This window comes from Dendrobates tinctorius, unplaced genomic scaffold, assembly GCF_039654945.1.
Source record: "Dendrobates tinctorius isolate UK_male_01 unplaced genomic scaffold, ASM3965494v1 ptg000003l, whole genome shotgun sequence".
In the NCBI taxonomy this organism is placed as follows: Eukaryota; Metazoa; Chordata; class Amphibia; order Anura; family Dendrobatidae; genus Dendrobates; species Dendrobates tinctorius.
Genome location: NW_027361671.1, coordinates 59313358 through 59329790, shown reverse-complemented (window position 1 = coordinate 59329790; position 16433 = coordinate 59313358).

The following is a 16433-nucleotide window of genomic DNA, read 5'->3' as shown; positions in this document are numbered from 1 at the left end:
TGGATTCATCAGAACTATTTAATAAATGATTTTTATAACCTGACCAGACAAGGCTGCATCTGCCTCTCAGATCAGCTGTATGAGGCTGTGTGCCCACGTAAGCGTTTTTTTTGCGTTTAAGCAATTTTACAGGCAAAAACGCTTAAAAATCGCTCAAAAGAAGCATCCCATTCATTTTAATGCATTTTGCACTTTTTGTGCATATTGATGCTTTTTTTCGACAAAAAAAATGCTTTGCGGTAAAAAATGTAGCATGCACAATAATTTTGCAGAAAAGTCCAAGTTTTTAGCTATTTTCTATGTGTCTGGGGACGCAAGAAAAAAATGCATAAAAAATGTGCGTTTTTGCGCAAAAAACACACGGAAAAAAACGTGTGTTTTCTGAGAAGGAGTCGGGTTTTCATGCAGAAATTTTTTGCTTACGTGGGCACATAGCCTCAATGTTCTATGTGCTTCTGTAAAAACAAGGTATGATATATAACTTGCAGAAAAAAAAGAAAAAAGTTTTCTATTGCTCATATTAAAGTATAAAGTATTGCTTTATTGCTAATATGTGTAAGGGCTCTAGTGGAAAATGTATGTACAGCAGCCATTTTATCATGAATCTTGATATTGAGAGGATTTTACAGATAGTGTTCTGTCCAGCCATATAATTGCTGTCTAGAAGGTCTAGTCATTTTTTATGTCTTCGATTATTACAGACATTGTATTTTTGTGTGTATTAATCCTTCATATATTTCATACTGTAAGATAACAGCACCACCTGCTGGCCGTTTAATGCATAGCTTCTAGTTTAATTTGCAATGTAATGTATTGTGGGATTGTTCCTGTTACATCATAGTCTTGTTTATGACACTGTGAGGGGAACAGCAGCCTTTAGTCCTCCCTGTGTCTTAGGAGAAACTACACCATTCATGTTCTTCATGCTTTTTAAACAGCCTGCTCTAAGCATAGTTGGTAAGCACTATCTACACTGTGTTCCAAATTATTATGCAAATTATATTTTTCTATGATTTTCCTAAATAGTCAGTAAAAATGATAGTCAGTCTAATAAAAGTCATCACCCGTTAGAGTATACATCAAATTTTATTGAAGAAACCTCCCAATGATAACAGTATAATCTCCAAAATGAATAAAAACTCAAATTGCACTGTTCCAAATTATTAGGCACAGTAGAATTTCTAAACATTTGATCTGTTTTAAAGAAGTGAAAATGTTCATTTGTGGAATTTGCAGCATTAGGAGGTCACATTCACTGAACAAAAAAGCTATTTAACTCCAAAACATCCTAACAGGCCAAGTTACATGCTATCATAGGAACCCTTCTGTGACATCACCTTCACAATTCTTGCATCCATTGAACTTGGGAGTTTTTGGAGAGTTTCTGCTTGGATTTCTTTGCATGAAGTCGGAATAGCCTCCCAGAGTTGCTGTTTTGATGTGAACAGCCTCCCTCATGGATCTTTTGCTTGATGATACTCTAAAGGTTCTCTACAGGGTTGAGGTCAGGGAAAGATGGTGGCCACACCATGAGTTTATCTCCTTTTATGCCTATAGCAGTCAATGTCTCAGAGGTATTCTTTGCAGCATGAGATGGTGCATTGTCATGCATGAAGAGGATTTTGCTCCTGAAGGCACATTTCTGCTTTTTATACCATGGAAGACAGCTGTCAGTCAGAAACTCTATATACAGTACTTAGCAGAGGTCATTTTCACACCTTCAGGAACCTTAAAGAGCCCTACCTGCTGTTTCCCCATGATTCCGGCCCAAAACATGACTCCTCCTCCTCCTTGCTGAAGTCGCAGCCTTGTTGGGACATAGTGTCCATCCACCAACCATCCATCTGGACCATCCAGGGTTGCTCGACAATCATCAGTAAACAAGACTGTATGAAAAATAGTCTTCATGTATGTCTGGACCCACTGCTACAATTTCTGCATGTGAACACTTTTTAGGGGTGGCCAAATAGTAGGTTTATGCACCACAGCAAGCCTTTGAAGGATCCTACACCATGAGGTTCGAGGGATTCCAGAGGCACCAGCAGCTTTAAATATCTGTTTGCTGGTTTGTAATGGCTTTTTAGCAGCTGCTCTCTTAATCCGATGAACTTGCCTGGCAGAAACCTTCCTCATTCTGCCTTTATCATCACAAACATGTCTATGCTCAGAATCAACCACAAATCTCTTAACAGTACGATGGTCATGTTTAAATTTTTGGGAAATATCTAATGTTTTCATCTCTTGACCGAGGCATTGCACTATTTGATGCTTTTCAGCAGCAGAGAGGTCCTTCTTCTTTCCTAAATTCCTTGAAACCTGTGCCCTGCTTAATAATGTGGAACATCATTCTTAAGTAATTTTCCGTTAATTGGGCTCACCTGGTAAACTAATTATCACAGGAATTTGAGATTGATTTCAGTGATCCAAAGAGCCCTGATACACAATACCATCTATGAGTTTATTTGAAAAACAAAAAATTACATCTTTATGACACTTAAATCCAATTTGCATAATAATTTGGAACACAGTGTAGTTGTTATAATCCTGTGTTTATAATGTTTGTTGTATTAAATAGGTAATCATCAGCTATGTATTACCTCATGGTAGCTATGTATTACCTCATGTTACCTATGTATTACCTCATGGTACCTATGTATTACCTCATGGTACCTATGTATTACTTCATGATACCTATGTATTACCTCATGTTACTGTGTATTGCATACTATCTGTATTTTATGCTCTATGCAGTTATATATTCTGAAATGCTCCTTTTATTGCATCCTATAGTTTCACCCTTTCCTGTCACATCTGCAATCAATAAAAGAAGGTTACAATTTTGCAGCCTCTTTTCCTTAAAAAAGACAGGGGGTTTAGCTACATGTCTCATTGCACACCCTGCTAACGTGCATGAGGACAGTATAGTGAAACAACTGCTGAGAACAAGCTCAGAAGATCTGACATTACAGAGCCCGCCATTATCCAAGCATACGGTTATTGCATACGGCTATTGCAGCAACCTCCAAAAGGTCGGACCGAATAATCGGATCATACGGAGCCCGCCATTATCCACGCAGAGCCGACAAAGGGATATCACAGCGGTCGCCTAACTGTTGAATCATGTCTCAAGGACGAGCATCCTCTTTCAAGATGAGATCACGAGTTGGTTCCACCAAGACATCATCCGTCAGCAATGCCACCGCTATTGCCCACGCAAAAGCTGAAGCGGCAAAAGCAAGAAGCACCTTTGCTGAGCAAGAGATATAATTGAAACTAAAACAAGCATGCCTGGATGCAGAAAAAGCACGCCAACAAGCATGCCTGGATGCAGAGAAAGCGCGCCTTGAAGCAACATTACAGAAACTTGCTATTGAGAAAGAAACAGCAGCTGCCATAGCAGAAGCAGAAGCCTTAGAAGCTGCCGTATATTCTGACGATGAACACAGCAGACGCAGCAGTGTGCTAGGCCTACAACAAGTTACTCCCGATCCATTGCAGCGTACTGCAGAGTAAGTCCATCAGCATTCCAAATCAAATGAAGATCCAGACCCACAGGCGAAGACAGAGCATTTTGTCAACAAGTCAAGCCAATCAGATAATTCGGACCCCCAGAAAGCCAACTATCAGTCTCCCTACCAAAAGCAAGGAAATACACATTGGGATGATACTGACTACAATAATCTTTCTCCAGAACAGAAGATCCAGAATCTGTCCCGGCTTAAAGAGAATCCCTTTGCTTCAGAAAGGTACTACAGCAGTTGGACCAAACCAGAGACATCTAACAGGTATGATCACACAGCACACATGTACTCTGACAACACTCCATCAGCTGGCATCAGTGCCAATCAAGCCACGATGGACTTTGCCAAGTTCCTTGCTCGACGTGAGTTGGTCACTAAGGGACTTGTAAAGTTCAGCGATCGCCCTGAAAACTACAGGGCTTGGCGAGCCTCCTTCAAAAATACCATAAGAGACATAGGTCTATCATGTAGTGAAGAAGTGGATCTCTTGGTAAAATGGCTAGGAAGTGAGTCTGCCAAACATGCAAAGAGAATCAGAGACATTAATTTAAATTATCCAGATGTCGGCCTCAAAAGAATTTGGAATAGACTTGATGAATGCTATGGCTCAGTAGAGGTTATAGAAAGTGCTTGTTTAAAAGAATAGAGGACTTTCCTAGAATAGCGAACAAGGATTATTCAAAGCTCAGAGAATTAACTGACTTGTTAATGGAGTTGTGTGTAGCAAAAGCAGAAGGAGATCTTATGGGGTTGACATATCTCGACACTGCTAGAGGTGTGAACCCCATAGTTCAAAAATTCCCATATAACCTGCAAGACAAATGGGTTACATATGGTTCTAGGTATAAACAGACTTACAATGTGCCATTTCCTCCATTCAATGTGTTTGTAGATTTTGTCTCAGAACAAGCCAAAATTAGAAATGATCTTAGCTTTGATTTCATGCTGTCATGTGCCAATAACTCTGTTAGTAAACCTCGTAGAACAACTGTAGAGGTCCACAAAACTAACATTTCTTCCACAGGTTCAGTTCGCAAAAAGTTCAGCTCCGGTCAAGGAGAAGACAAATCCAAAGACCCAAGCAGTCAGTGTCCCTTACACAAGAAGCCACATTCCTTACTTAAGTGCAGAGCTTTCAGAGAAAAGTCATTGGAAGAAAGGAAGGCCTTCCTTAAGGAGAACTGCATCTGCTACAAATGCTGCTCTTCAACATGCCACTTCGCCAGGGACTGTGAGGTTAGTGCAAGGTGTACTGAATGTGACAGCACTGAACATAACTCAGTTCTACACCCTGGACCACCATCGGATGCTTTGCCCCAAGAGCATAGCGGGGAGCTGAATGACTCAAATACTGACACTCCAGCCATTACTTCTAAGTGTACAGAAGTTTGTGGAAATCTCATAGGAGGCAAGTCCTGCTCTAAAATTTCCCTAGTGAGAGTCTACCCGGCAGACGAAAGGGACAAAGCCATCAAAGTGTATGCAATTTTAGATGATCAGAGTAACAGGTCATTAGCCAAGTCTGCCTTCATTGATAGCTTTAACGTCAGAGGACCCAGTGCCCCTTACTCTTTGAAAACTTGTGCCGGTATAGTAGAGACTAGTGTTGAGCATTCCGATACCGCAAGTATCGGGTATCGGCCGATACTTGCTGTATCGGAATTCCGATACCGACTTCCGATATTTTTTCAATATCGGAATTCGGCATCGGAATCGGAAGTTCAGTTGATTGACGGCCTGACGTCATCATGATGCGCGGTGTGTGCGCATCATGATGCGCCGTCATTTCGGGCCTTCCGGGGGTCTCTGCCGGCCTGCCGGGGGGCTGTGCCGGCCTGCCGGGGGGCTGTGTGGACTGCCCGGGGTCTCTGCCGGCCTGCCGGGGGGCTGTGCCGGCCTGCCGGGGGGCTGTGCACCCTGTGGGGGTCTGTACCGGCCTGCCGGGGGGCTGTGCCGGCCTGCCGGGGGGCTGTGCTGATGTCCGGGGGTCTGTGCAAGCATCGTCCGATGGGACTACAAGTCCCATCGGGCGATGCCTGCTACCATGACAGTGATTGACACATTAGCCAATGATGGGACAGTAGTAGTCCCATCATCCGGCTAATGTGTTAAATGTTAAAAAAAAAAAAAAAAAAAAAAAAAAATACTACATACATACTACATGCATGCTACATACATACTACATGCTACATACATACTACATATATACTACATGCATGCTACATACATACTACATGCTACATACATACTACATATATACTACATACATACTACATACATACTACATGCATGCTACATACATACTACATGCTACATACATACATACTACATGCATGCTACATACTACATATATACTACATACATACTACATACATGCTACATACATACTGCATACTACATACATACTACATGCATGCTACATACATACTACATGCTACATACATACTACATATATACTACATACATACTACATACATGCTACATACATACTACATATATACTACATGCTACATACATACTACATGCATGCTACATACATACTACATACATGCTACATACATACTACATACATGCTACATACATACTACATACATGCTACATACATACTGCATGCTACATACATACTACATACATACTACATGCATGCTACATGCATGCTACATACATACTACATGCTACATACATACCACATACATACTACATACATGCTACATATATACTACATGCATGCTACATACATACTACATATATACTACATGCATGCTACATACATACTACATACATACCACATATATACTACATACATACAATACATACATAGACATACAGTACATATAACATAGAGTAACATACTTACCAATACTTGTCACATTGTTCCCCGAAGCCATTGTCTTTCCGGAATAAATATTAACATAACAAACCACAAAAATACTCACCCACGATCCGAAGCAGTCCACGAGTGTGTCCCACGACGATCTTGGGTAGAGAACTGCAGCATCAGATGATGCTGCCGTTCTCTACGGGCTGCAGGAATCCAATGACGGAAGGTAGGTATCCTTCCGCACTGTATTCCTCCGCCACTTAAAAAAAAAAAAAGTCCCTAGTCTCACTTTATGCCATTGCTGTGTGGGAAATTCCCACACAGCAATGGCATAAAGTGAGACTAGGGCCTTTTTTCTTTTTTAAGTGGCGGAGGAATACAGTGCGGAAGGATACCTACCTTCCGTCATTGGATTCCTGCAGCCTGTAGAGAACGGCAGCAACAGCTGATGCTGCAGTTCTCTACCCAAGATCGTCGTGGGACACACTCGTGGACTGCTTCGGATCGTGGGTGAGTATTTTTGTGGTTTGTTATGTTAATATTTATTCCGTAGACGACAATGGCTTCGGGGAACAATGTGACAAGTATTGGTAAGTATGTTACTCTATGTTATATGTACTGTATGTCTATGTATGTATTGTATGAATGTATTGTATGTATGTAGTATATATGTGGTATGTATGTAGTATGTAGTATGTATGTAGCATGCATGTAGTATATATGTAGTATGTATGTTGCATGTAGTATGAATGTAGCATGTATGTAGTATGTAGTATGAATGTAGCATGTATGTAGTATGCATGTTGTATGTATGTAGCATGTAATTTTTTTTTTTTTTTTTTTTTTTACATTTAACACATTAGCCGGATGATGGGACTACTACTGTCCCATCATTGGCTAATGTGTCAATCACTGTCATGGTAGCAGGCATCGCCCGATGGGACTTGTAGTCCCATCGGACGATGCCTGCACAGACCCCCGGAGCCTGCACAGACCACCGGCAGGCCGGCACAGCCCCCCGGCAGGCCGGCACAGCCCCCCGGCAGGCCGGCACAGCCCCCCGGAGCCTGCACAGTCCCCCGGCAGGCCGGCACAGCCCCCCGGAGCCTGCACAGCCCCCCGGCAGGCCGGCACAGCCCCCCGGAGCCTGCACAGACCACCGGCAGGCCGGCACAGACCACCGGAGCCTGCACAGACCCCCTGGCAGGCCGGCACAGCCCCCCGAAAGGCCCGTACAGACCCCAGAGAGGCTGTACAAGGGCAGGAAAGGGTTTTTCTTATTCCGATACCGGAAGTCCCATAGACTTGAATGGGACTTCCGGTATCGGAATCGGCGATACCGATACTTTTTTTAAAGATCGGCCGATACCATCCGATACGATACTTTGAAGTATCGGATGGTATCGCTCAACTCTAGTAGAGACAGCTGGTAGGAGAGCAACCGGCTATGTAGTCGAGTCTATAGATGGCCAAGTGCATCTGCCCTTACGAACCATAATGGAATGTAACCAGATTCCTGATAACAGGTCAGAGATACCTACGCCTGAAGTGGCATCATATCATCCTCATCTGAAGCGTATAGAACGCCTGATTCCTAACCTTGACCCAGAGGCTCAAATAATCTTGCTCCTAGGGAGAGATATTCTACAAGTTCACAAGGTTAGACAACAGATCAAGACTTGACCTTGGGTGGGTAATTGTAGGAGAGGTCTGTTTAGGAGGTGCACACAAACCGACAGTGGTTAACAACATGTTTACCTGGACTCTCGAGAATGGACGTCTATCTCTCCTTCAACCATGTGAAAATCACTACTTCATAAAGGAGTTACTACACAGCACTTCAGCACCAAGTATCTTAGCGAGTCGTGCCAATGATGATTGCTTTCAGAATTGCGACCAAGATCACGTTGGGTGTACGGTCTTCCACAAGACCAAAGAAGATAATTGTCATTTGAAGATAGACTGTTCCTAGAGATGATGGAGCAAGGAATGGTGCAGAACAAAACGAAGAGCTGGATTGCACCTCTACCCTTCAAGCCTCAAACACAATGCTTGCCTAACAACAGAGAACAAGTTTACAAACGATTTGTCTCCCTCAGGCACAGCTTCCATAATAAGCCAGAGATGAAAGATCATTTCTTTACCATCATGGAGAAAATATTTAAAAACGGTCATACAGAGTTAGCACCTACACTTCAAGACTCTGGAGTGCATGACCCGAAAAAGCCAGGCCAAATCAGAGTAGTATTTGATTCGAGTGCTAAGTATGAAGGTGTTTCATTGAATGATGTCTTGTTATCAGGCCCGGATCTAAACAACAAACTTTTAGGAGTGCTTATCCGTTTTCGTAGAGACTCTATTGCATTCACAGCAAACATCCAACAGATGTTCCATTGCTTCTTTGTTAAAGAGGAACACAGAAATTTCTTGAGATTCTTGTGGTTCAAGGATAACGATCCTTCCAAAGAGATTATGGAGTATCGTATGAAGGTACAAATTTTTGGTAATAGGCCTTCTACTGCAGTAGCCATCTACGGGCTGAGACGCGCGGCTCATGAGGTTGAAGCAGAGTACGGAACAGATGCAAGACTGTTTCTTGAGAGAGATTTCTATGTGGATGAATGTTTGAAATCGATGCCAACAAATGAGACCGCGATTAGTCTTCTGAAAAGAGCTAAAGACATTCTCACTGTATCTAACCTGAGGTTGCACAAGATCGCTTCTAACAGCAAGGAAGTGATGGAAGCCTTCCCTCCTGAGGATCATTCAAATGGCTTGAAGAATTTAGATCTAGGCATAGACTCCCCACCAATGCAGCGGAGCCTTGGCCTACTATGGGACATAAAAGCTGATACCTTCACCTTCCAGGTTAACAGAGAAGATAAACCCTTTACTCACAGAGGAGTACTGTCTACCATAAGCTGTTTGTATGACCCACTGGGGTTTGTAGCTCCTGTAGTCATCGAAGGCAAGGCTCTGTTAAGAGAGTTCACCAGAGAGGTGACGAACTGGGATACTCCTCTTCCCACAAAAGAGAAAACCATGTGGATAGCCTGGAGAAATTCCCTCACAGCCTTATCAAGTCTTCATATAACAGGCTCGTATGTGTCTGTACCTAGTACCGAGACAGAGACCCAAACCCTTTGTGTGTTCTCCGATGCTTCAATCAAAGTGATTGTTGCGGTAGCTTATTTGAAGACGATAGACACTAGTCAACAATGCCATGTAGGGTTTGTCATGAGCAGAGCAAAACTAACACTGCTCCGTGAACACACCGTACCACGCCTGGAACTTTGTGCCGCTGTGTTAGCAGTCGAGTTGGCAAAAGTCGTTGCTATGGAAATGAATCTAGAAATTAAAGACTTTAAGTTCTACACTGACAGCAGGATAGTACTTGGGTACATCCATAATGAAGTGAGACGCTTCTATGTCTATGTTAGCAACAGAGTACTCAGAATTCGAAGGTCTACCTCACCTGAACAACGGAAATATGTGCCTACACATCTCAACCCTGCAGACCAGGCTACCCGATTTGCTTCTGCCAATCGCCTCAAAAACATGATTTGGCTTACAGGCCCTGAGTTTTTGTGTAGACCGTTGCCCAACATGACAGAAACTGCCTTGTTTGAACTAGTAAATCCACATGCTGACGTTGAAATTCGCCCTCAAGTGTCTGCGTTACATACAGAAACTTTGAAATGCCACCTGGGATCCCAGCGAGTCAGTAGGTTCTCTGCTTGGAATTCGCTTGTTCGTGCCATTGCCTGCCTGACCCACATACTATAGCTCAGTCGTACAAGACAACCTCATCAACAAAAAAGGAGAGCTGCACAGGTTGGCATCATTGTGAACATGTCCACACAGCTCTCGATCTAGAGCAGTCAAAGAATATAATAATCCGAGCTGTACAACGGGAAAACTACGCCAAAGAAATCGACTGTGTAACCAATCAAAGACCAATACCAAAAGATAGTGTTCTGAGGAAACTCCCGTGATAATTCCTGGACAACATCACATAGCTACTCTGCTTGTTCAACATTATCACGAGCGGACAAAACACCAAGGTCGTCTGTTCACAGAGGGAGCCTTAAGAACATCTAGTCTGTGGATAGTTGGAGCTAAGAGATGTGTTTGCAGATTCATCTTTAACTGTGTTACTTGCAAGAAACTTCGTGGTATGTCACAGATTCCGAAGATGGCAGATCTTCCATATGACCGATTTAGCACAGATCCACCTTTCACCAACATTGGTCTAGATGTGTTTAGTCCTTGGTCTGTGGTTGTCTGACAAACCAGAGGAAGCCACACAAACGGGAAACGATGGGCGATTATATTCACTTGTCTATCCATTAGAGCCGTCCACATAGAGGTAATTGAATCTATGGACACTTCGTGCTTCATAAATGCTCTCCGTTGTTTCATTGCCATCAGAGGACCAGTCAAACATATTCGTTCAGACCGAGGAATGAACTTTGTCGGAGCAGCAAGAGAACTGCAACTCTCTTCCAACTTGGATATGAAGGACGTAGAAAAATACCTAAGTGTACATGGGTGTACTTGGACTTTTAACCCACCACATTCTTCACACATGGGAGGTTTATGGGAGAGAATGATAGGTGTCGCATGGAGAATCCTCGATTCAATCTTCTTACAGGAAGGATCTGCAAGACTGACACACGAAAGCTTGACAACATTCATGGCCAAAGTGTTAGCCATCATAACCGCCAGACCGTTGACTCCAATTTCCAGTGATTCTGATAACCCAACTGTTCTCACCCCAGCCCTGCTGCTTACGCAGAAGACCGACCCTAATTGCTCTCCACCTGGAGAATTTAATGTTAAAGACCGTTACAGGAGTCGATGGAGACAAGTACAGAGTCTCTCCAATGCCTTTTGGGAAAAGTGGAAAAAACAGTACCTGCCTACTCTGCAACAGAGGAGAAAGTGGCAAACCAGCAATCCTAACCTCCAGTCTGGCGATATAGTACTAATGAAAGACTGTCAGTCTTGAAGAAATGAATGGCCATTAGGTCTCATTACCCAGACATTCCCAAGTAAGGATGGAATCATACGTAAGGTGGAAGTAAAAATAGGAAAACAAGGTGAGACCAAATTGTTCCTCAGGCTAGTAGGGGAACTCGTTCTGCTGTTCTCGTCCAATAAACACAACAGTGACGTCGGCTGACATCAAGCGGGGAATGTTGTGTCCAGCCATATAACTGCTGTCTAGAAGGTCTAGTCATTTTTTATGTCTTCGATTATTACAGACATTGTATTTTTGTGTGTATTAATCCTTCATATATTTCATACTGTAAGGTAACAGCACCACCTGCTGGCCGTTTAATGCATAGATTCTAGTTTAATTTGCAGTGTATTGTGGGATTGTTCCTGTTACATTATAGTCTTGTTTATGACACTGTGAGGGGAACAGCAGCCTTTATTCCTCCCCGTGTATTAGGAGAAACTACACCATTCGTGTTCTTCATGCTTCTTAAACAGCCTGCTCTAAGCATAGTTGGTAAGCACTATCTAGGTGTTATAATCCTGTGTTTATAACATTTGTTGTATTAAATAGGTAATCATCAGCTATGTTTTACCTCATGGTACCTATGTATTACCTCATGAAACCTATGTATTACCTCATGGTACCTATGTATTACCTCATGTTGCCTATGTATTATCTCATGGAACCTATGTATTACCTCATGGTACCTATGTATTACCTTATGGTACCTATGTATTACCTCATGGTACCTATGTATTACCTCATGTTACCTATGTATTATCTCATGGAACCTATGTATTACCTCATGGTACCTATGTATTACCTCATGTTACTGTGTATTGCAGACAATCTGTATTTTATGGTCTGTGCAGTTATATATTCTGAAATGCTCCTGTTATAGCATCCTATAGTTTCACCCTTTCCTGTCACATCTGCAATCAATAAAAGAAGGTTACAATTTTACAGCCTCTTTTCCTTAAAGAAGACAGGGGGTTTAGCTACAAGTCTCATTGCACACCCTGCTAACGTGCATGAGGACAGTATAGATAGGGAGGACATGACAGATAGGGAGAGCAAGGAAACACTGAATAAACTGTAATACATTCACATTGTAGGGATTCACGCTCTCAGGTAGGCATTAGGTAGCATTCATACAGACAATATGGTTTGGTCAAAACAAACAGATGCAGTTGTATTGCTTTCACAACATTTCAGGGGATTCAAAATCAAAAACAGCTTCTTCTTGACGCAAAAAGTATCACAGAAAATAAACAATTATTTTAGCAGTTCACATATAGTGCTGGCTCAACCGAACAGATTACAATATGTTCTCCTGGAATGAACTACATATACAAAAGAGGCCCAATCCCACTAGTCTTGGTATCTCCATCAGCCTGAGCTCCAGTAATTTCAAGTGCCAAACAGCAGGGTTCAATTCTGGACACACTTCACACTGAACAGGCTGCAGCTTCTACACGGTTATCTGAAGCTACCACAAACAGACTACTAAGCTTTCCTAGCTAACCCATTCAGAGAGAAAACCCGACAAATCTCTTTCAGCTACAGATCACATTTTGGCTGGATACTAACCAACTTCAACACACTCCACACATCTAGTAAACACAGGTGCTGATTTTTAGTAAAAAGCTAGGCATGTGCATCTAATCAAATCCTGCAGCGCTAGGAATTAACTATGTCCTACCTGGCTCTGCTTCAACATGTTGCAGCCGCTTGATGTTTTTTTGCCATAATTGTGGGAAAAAAGCATAAGTATCAAGAATTTTGGCAAGAACATTGTGGTTCTTTGATATTGGCAAAAAACACAACACTGCTGTAACAGCCTAGATCAGATGTTAGACAGCACAGCAGTGACAAAATTAGCGTGTGTGGAAAAGAGAATAGTATTGTATGCGTTTTTCAGGCCAATTGGTTGTACCTTTGATTCTCAACGAATTCATATGCTGAAAATCTAATTGCCTAGGAAAATTCAGTGAATCTGTTAAATTTGAATTTTAAAACATTCACTCATTTCTTATAATAATCAATGCTATTACTATTTCCACATGTGGGTGGGTTGTCATGCCATCACAGGTGGATTTCTTTCCGAAAACTACTATTACTTCATAGGCAGACTTCAGTCTATTGGGCAGCTCTGACATTACAAATATTTTTCCATTAGTTCGGGTGTGTTTTCATTGCAGGAAGTGAAAGTGCAACTGAGTCAAATAAGCCACTATAATGTCACAAGGGATTTTCATGGGCGCTGCTATAACAACACAGGGCCAGTTTTAGACAAAGTGTGACCCTGAGCAAAATTAAAAGTGGGTCCCCAAATACTAAGATATTGCATCATCATACAAAAATATTTAGGGTGCAAGCTGAGCTGAGACCAGTAACAAACACTGATGATTACACAAGTCAATAACCAAGGACTTGCATTCTTATAAATGGCCAATGATTATTGGCGGGTCTGAATGGGTCTGTAGATCAGTTCATTTAGGCATGTGCAAATCCTTTTGTCTCTTCATGAAAGTTCCTACAGTCTCTATAATGTTGAGATCAAGCATTTATGAGGGCTATGTCATCACATCTAGAGCTCTTTGTTTTTCTTTACGCTGATAGTTTCTAGGCATTCGAGTACACGGGAATGTTGGAGCAGAGCTTCAATGACTTACTGCTGCATGTCCGAGGAGCCATCACCAGGCAGGACACCCAGCTATGTCGAGCAATTCCTGCTGAGGAACATCTGTTAGTGACCCTGAGGTACGTAATTTTGAAAAACAAACACATGCCATCATTATTATTGTTATAAAAGCCATGTACTTAATTTTTTTTCCATTTTCTGTTCCGCAGATTCCTGGCTACCGGAGAGATCTTATCATCTCTACATTTTCAATTCCAGATTGGAGAGTCCACACTTTCTGGGATTGTTGGAGACACCTTCCGTGGTTTATGTGATGATCTGCATGAAGAATTCATCCCCCAACCCACAACTGAACTCTGGCTGGAAAATGCTGCAAAATTCCAGGATATTTGTAATTTTCCTAACTACTTAGGGGCTGTGGACGGCAAACACATTCGGATTATGAAACCTGCTGGAAGTGGATCCGAGTATTTCAATTACAAAAAATACTTTTCCATTGTTCTCATGGCGATTGCAGATGCTGACTGTCGATTTGTCGCCGTGGACATTGGCACATTTAGACAAAGAAATGACTCTCAGACTTTCAAAAACTCTGACATGGGCCAACATTTCTATGGCAATAATTTCAATTTTCCACAGCCATGACCACTTCTGAACACTGAAGGACTGTCAATGCCATTTGTTGTGGTTGGGGATGAGGCGTTTCAAATGTGTGCCAACCTCATAAAAACGTACTCAAGTCAGGACTTGAATCACACCAAAAGGATTTACAACTACTGACTGTTAGGGTTGGTGGAACGCACCAAATATAATATAATAGTAAGGTGAGTTCGCAACCCGGAGTCCACCGTGCAGAGATGGTATACTGCTGCTTGGTAATGGTGAATACTGACTGAACAACAGTGGGGTAACCGCTGACCCGGTGTGTACAGGAGTGAACTCAGTTACTGCACAGAGCCGCAGAACGCAAGTGCCGGAGCCTATTAACCTCACAGGGCTTGGAAAGGTGAACGCTAGTTAAGAGACACAGGACTCTGCCCCAAGGACACAGGGTTAGAATCCCTCTAGTCCCACTAGCGTTCGACACCGCAACTGCGATGCTTGAACTAAATAATATAATCGCACCAAGTGCGCACTGCACTGGTTCAGCAGACGCCACTAACCACCCAGAGCAGGGAGGTAAGCACTTGAGTTGCGCACGGAGCCACTGCGAGGAAAGCTGCTGCACATGTGGTCCAGTGGTGCCTTGTGCTGACTGGCGCTATCTGGTGCTAACGTTCGTGTGGAGAGAGGGATGCTCTGTGGCACATAGATTATGCCACTACTGGTGCTGACTCTATCTCCCTAAACCCTAACTCATACACAACTGAAGGTAGTGGTTTCATAATGAGTCAGTCACCAGTCTTATACATCCATCATCACACACAACTAACCATCAGAGTCTATATTAGCGCATGGCAGAGCGACCATGCAAACCTTTTATAGCAGCATCCTTCTGGGACCTTCCTGATGGTCCAATCCGAGCTGCTTGAGGACCTGAGCATGTGACCTCCGACCTGCAATGAGAGGTCATCCCACAGGCATGCTCAGTAGCCCGAAAGAAGGACTTAGTTCCAGGAGCTACTTGCGCTGACCAGTGCAGGCTGCTATCGCTGACCCTGAGATAGCAGCAGCAACTGAACCGACAGCACTGGCCTGATCAAGACACCAGGAATGACATCTTTGCTGAGCAGCCTCCTCTGTAGCCCGGACTGAATGCGAGACCGCAGAAGGCAAGGCTCGAGATTCCTCCTGTGCAGAGGCAGAAATCCGATGCCTAACACCGACTGACAAGGGCACAAAGAACTGTGGAGTGTGCCTTTCAATTGCTAATATCTAAATGGCGCATTTTGGGAACAGCCATTAATCTAAGAACTGAGACAATTGATTAGGTTGTGAAAGCATGTGTTGTTCTGGACAATTACTTACATCCTTGTTAATGAGCGACAACAATTAGAACTTGACGAACCTGTTCATACTACATTGGAGGATTACCAAGATCACCCTCTGATGACTTCAGTGGAAGTTGCTCAAATGAGGGATAAATTTGCTGCCTACTTTGTTTTGGATATTGGATGTGTGGCATGGCAAGATGAAATGGTTTAAGCCGCTAAGTTAAATGGACCTGTAATGTTATGGACCTGTAATATATGTACCTGTAATGTTATGTACCTATAATATTATGCACCGGCAATGTTTGCTGACTTTATTACTAACACCTTTGCTGCAACACCCATTAATACTTCACTCAACAATACACACATTTAACTAAAGAGAAAAAGAAACAGGTATTGTGAACCAAAATAATTTTTATTAGCAAAGATAACAAAAAGAGGAAATTTGACAAATAAATAACAAAAAATAAAAAAGGGCTTTACTTTGGGGATCTGGGGCTGTTGGGCT